Here is a 5,000-nt window from a genome sequence, read left to right as displayed (position 1 = left end):
AGCTAGGAGGCGCTCCATCCATGTCGGTACCGGTGGGCGTTGCACTCGCAGTCGCAAAAACGTACGGCAAGTATATTACTCGGAAGAGTTTATGACAGTCCAAGCCCCCCTGCGTGGGGAGCGTCTTTCTAGGCCATGACCCACCGGAAGGGCGCAGCGTCCCCCACCCCAGACATGTGACGTCACACTATCGGTATTGACGACTCGACTCATTGCTTATAATCATTTGCCATACACCGGTGGAAGCTGCCGAGACGAGTAGCTACATAGCGCGCTCGCCGTGTCACTAATGTACAGAGATACAACAGTTTCGACTGGAACCGGATTAAACGTATACACGGCGCTGATTAGTAATACATAGACCCATCAGAATACAGATAATATATACAACTGTCCGTATACATGCTGAAAGACTCTGCTCACAATCACAACCACACGGCAGCCACACACTCTTATCACGCACTACTCTCCGCCTGTAACACGCACACAGACAATATGTAAGCACCAGCATGGAACAACACCCAGTGCATCCTCTCCGCCACATGAGACAATCCACACTGTCATAACCAGACTGGGAGGTCCACTCAGAAAACGGAATATCCCACCCCCCCGACAACCACCATTGCTCAGCTAAGCCACCAACACCCACACATGTCCTACACAGGGGTGCACCCAACATCACAATACTGCCTCCTCTCACAGCACACAAACAATGGCAGGAATGAAAGACACAGGTCTGCCACAAGCATGGAATCGGAGCGCCGCCTGTCATGAGCCAAAGGTGCATCCTGACGTGGCAAATCAGATGATGCCGCAGGCATCCACTTACTATAATCACAATCAACAAACCGACCGGCCGCCCCCCCCCCCCCCCCCCATTACACCTTTCCATACAACAATGTGTACCTTAACCTAAACTATACTGTACCTTAACCTAAACTATACTGTACCTTAACCTAAACTATACTGTACCTTAACCTAAACTATACTGTACCTTAACCTAAACTATACTGTACCTTAACCTAAACTATACTGTACCTTAACCTAAACTATACTGTACCTTAACCTAACCTATACGGTACCTCAACCTAACCTATATTGTGCCTCAACCTAACCTATGTTGCGCCTTAACCTAACCTATGTTGCGCCTTAACCTAACCTATGTTGCGCCTTAACCTAACCTATGTTGCGCCTTAACCTAACCTATGTTGCGCCTTAACCTAACCTATGTTGCGCCTTAACCTAACCTATGTTGCGCCTTAACCTAACCTATGTTGCGCCTTAACCTAACCTATGTTGCGCCTTAACCTAACCTATGTTGCGCCTTAACCTAACCTATGTTGCGCCTTAACCTAACCTATGTTGCGCCTTAACCTAACCTATGTTGCGCCTTAACCTAACCTATGTTGCGCCTTAACCTAACCTATGTTGCGCCTTAACCTAACCTATGTTGCGCCTTAACCTAACCTATGTTGCGCCTTAACCTAACCTATGTTGCGCCTTAACCTAACCTATGTTGCGCCTTAACCTAACCTATGTTGCGCCTTAACCTAACCTATGTTGCGCCTTAACCTAACCTATGTTGCGCCTTAACCTAACCTATGTTGCGCCTTAACCTAACCTATGTTGCGCCTTAACCTAACCTATGTTGCGCCTTAACCTAACCTATGTTGCGCCTTAACCCAACCTATGTTGCGCCTTAACCCAACCTATGTTGCGCCTTAACCCAACCTATGTTGCGCCTTAACCCAACCTATGTTGCGCCTTAACCCAACCTATGTTGCGCCTTAACCCAACCTATGTTGCGCCTTAACCCAACCTATGTTGGGCCTTAACCCAACCTATGTTGCGCCTTAACCCAACCTATGTTGCGCCTTAACCCAACCTATGTTGCGCCTTAACCCAACCTATGTTGCGCCTTAACCCAACCTATGTTGCGCCTTAACCCAACCTATGTTGCGCCTTAACCCAACCTATGTTGCGCCTTAACCCAACCTATGTTGGGCCTTAACCCAACCTATGTTGGGCCTTAACCCAACCTATGTTGGGCCTTAACCCAACCTATGTTGGGCCTTAACCCAACACACGTTGGGCCTTAACCCAACACACGTTGGGCCTTAACCCAACACACGTTGGGCCTTAACCCAACACACGTTGGGCCTTAACCCAACACACGTTGGGCCTTAACCCAACACACGTTGGGCCTTAACCCAACACACGTTGGGCCTTAACCCAACACACGTTGGGCCTTAACCCAACACACGTTGGGCCTTAACCCAACACACGTTGGGCCTTAACCCAACACACGTTGGGCCTTAACCCAACACACGTTGGGCCTTAACCCAACACACGTTGGGCCTTAACCCAACACACGTTGGGCCTTAACCCAACACACGTTGGGCCTTAACCCAACACACGTTGGGCCTTAACCCAACACACGTTGGGCCTTAACCCAACACACGTTGGGCCTTAACCTGCTCTGTAATTGTCATACGACGCGTTAAATTAGTGTAGTGTTGCCTAACTGCAACCCCCGCAATATAGTTTGCTACTCGCACTGCCCGGTCCCCAGTGTATCGCTTCATGTTAAACACCTTGCAGCTATACACTGTAATGTGGATGGCAGCAGGACGTACATGCTCAATGCCCTTTGCAGTTGTTCATTGGCATTTGCAGTTGTTCATTGGCATTCGCATGGCGAAGCACTTAGCCTACGCTGTGGTACGGCCTGTGTCAACTGTCCGCTGATGTTGTACGTCCAAATCACACACTGTACTGCACATTGGTCCTCATGTACTGAATGATACATCGTGGTACATGTGACCGTACAACGACTGCGCCAACAACGGCGAACCATGCAGTCCAAATGTTGTGCACTCAGCTACGTGTCGTCTCCCTATAAGAGCTGGATTGCAGTGTGGTATGCCCTGGATGGCGATCAGCATGAGCCGTCTGTTGATGTAGTGGCGCGTGTTGTCAGACGTAGTCGTCTCTTCTCACACACCGTGATAGCATGGTGCACTGCGTTCCACATCTGCGACATGCGACAGAGGCCGGTTGACAGTCGTTCGCGCAATGGACATCGCATACGTACGGGGGCCACCTTCCACGTGTTCGCGAAGCGTGCACATGTTGTTGCGTGTATGTGGGCAGACATAGTGTGTCGTGACACCTGACACAGGCATGCAACAATCGTTGAATTTGCAAATGGCGATGGACGCCTACGTTTGCTGGTGACGTTACGCAAATGAACAACTGGTAAACCGTTGTGGTGCGGTTGTTCTCGCTAGAGGTGAATCAGTGATGGCGACGATCGGTTGAGCTACCAACCGGTTGTTCCAGCGATACCCACCATGCCCACGAACGTGAATGGCATCTGGGTGTGAAGCGATACGCGGCGGTGGCTGGGTGGGACCGTCCCCGGCCGGTGAGGGGGGGCCTCCCGGCGTGCTGGCCGCGCGGTGCGTGGGCGCACGCGCTACAGCCGGCTGGTGGGGGCGGCCAGTGGCAGGCGCGCCGGCCGACGGAGGCGGCAGGCGGCGCAGCTGCGCGCCGGCGCACCCTGCACGCGGCGCCGTGCGGCCAAAGTAGGTCCTCGCGGGCCCGGTGCGAAGCGCGGTGGACATCTGCAGTGTGCTGGTCCGATTGAGGACTGTGTGCGCTGAGGATGCGCCGCCGCCCGGCGCTCGGCGCCGCGACGCCGTCTGCTGCTCGGTCGCCTCTGCGGTTCTCGCAGGTGGTTTGTATCGCAGCTGTGCGGACGTGTTGGCGCGTGCGCTGTGCTGGGAGAGTTCGCTTCGGCACCCAAGTGGGGCTTTTGTCCTTCTGTGGCGCTGGCGTTGGAGCTGCCGGTCACCGTAGGTGGCGCGTGTTGTCTCCCGCCGGCAATGCCACGACAGCACGCTCCCGGGCCTCTGTCGGCAGCGGCAAGCTCAGTTGGGAGCACGGGTGGTCGCACCTAAAGCGTCTACTCGCCAAACCCCGGGCGATTGCGCCTCTCTCGAACCCGACCAAGTACTTAGGACGGCGCTGCGCGCCGCCGGGACCTGAGAGGGTTTCGAGGTGTATGGTGCAGGGGAGCTCAGCCTCCTCCTGTTTGCAGAATAATTGAGCGGACGCTTGCGTGTTCGCGCGGGCCCCCGGGACACACTCCCGGGCGGCCGGCTGCTCAGCTCTAGTTGACGCAGCTCCCTGGTTGATCCTGCCAGTAGTCATATGCTTGTCTCAAAGATTAAGCCATGCATGTCTCAGTACAAGCCGCATTAAGGTGAAACCGCGAATGGCTCATTAAATCAGTTATGGTTCCTTAGATCGTACCCACGTTACTTGGATAACTGTGGTAATTCTAGAGCTAATACATGCAAACAGAGTCCCGACCAGAGATGGAAGGGACGCTTTTATTAGATCAAAACCAATCGGTCGGCTCGTCCGGTCCGTTTGCCTTGGTGACTCTGAATAACTTTGGGCTGATCGCACGGTCCTCGTACCGGCGACGCATCTTTCAAATGTCTGCCTTATCAACTGTCGATGGTAGGTTCTGCGCCTACCATGGTTGTAACGGGTAACGGGGAATCAGGGTTCGATTCCGGAGAGGGAGCCTGAGAAACGGCTACCACATCCAAGGAAGGCAGCAGGCGCGCAAATTACCCACTCCCGGCACGGGGAGGTAGTGACGAAAAATAACGATACGGGACTCATCCGAGGCCCCGTAATCGGAATGAGTACACTTTAAATCCTTTAACGAGTATCTATTGGAGGGCAAGTCTGGTGCCAGCAGCCGCGGTAATTCCAGCTCCAATAGCGTATATTAAAGTTGTTGCGGTTAAAAAGCTCGTAGTTGGATTTGTGTCCCACGCTGTTGGTTCACCGCCCGTCGGTGTTTAACTGGCATGTATCGTGGGACGTCCTGCCGGTGGGGCGAGCTGAAGGCGTGCGACGCGCCTCGTGCGTGCTCGTGCGTCCCGAGGCGGACCCCGTTGCAATCCTACCAGGGTGCTCTT

At 53.6% G+C, this 5,000-nt stretch overlaps 1 non-coding gene across 1 annotated transcript in view; it reads left to right on the top strand.

Annotated features, from left to right (window-relative positions):
* Window positions 1-4,188: 4,188 nt before the first annotated feature.
* The window catches only part of LOC126453792 (small subunit ribosomal RNA), a 1,910-nt gene continuing 1,098 nt past the window's right edge, over window positions 4,189-5,000 (top strand). The window contains exon 1 of the ribosomal RNA XR_007585071.1: window positions 4,189-5,000. This exon is cut by the window's right edge and continues 1,098 nt beyond it. This is a non-coding gene — a ribosomal RNA (small subunit ribosomal RNA).

Source organism: Schistocerca serialis, unplaced genomic scaffold (genome assembly GCF_023864345.2).
Source record: "Schistocerca serialis cubense isolate TAMUIC-IGC-003099 unplaced genomic scaffold, iqSchSeri2.2 HiC_scaffold_961, whole genome shotgun sequence".
In the NCBI taxonomy this organism is placed as follows: domain Eukaryota; kingdom Metazoa; phylum Arthropoda; class Insecta; order Orthoptera; family Acrididae; genus Schistocerca; species Schistocerca serialis.
Note: the sequence above shows the minus strand (reverse complement) of the source record. Positions and strands in the feature narration are given on the sequence as shown.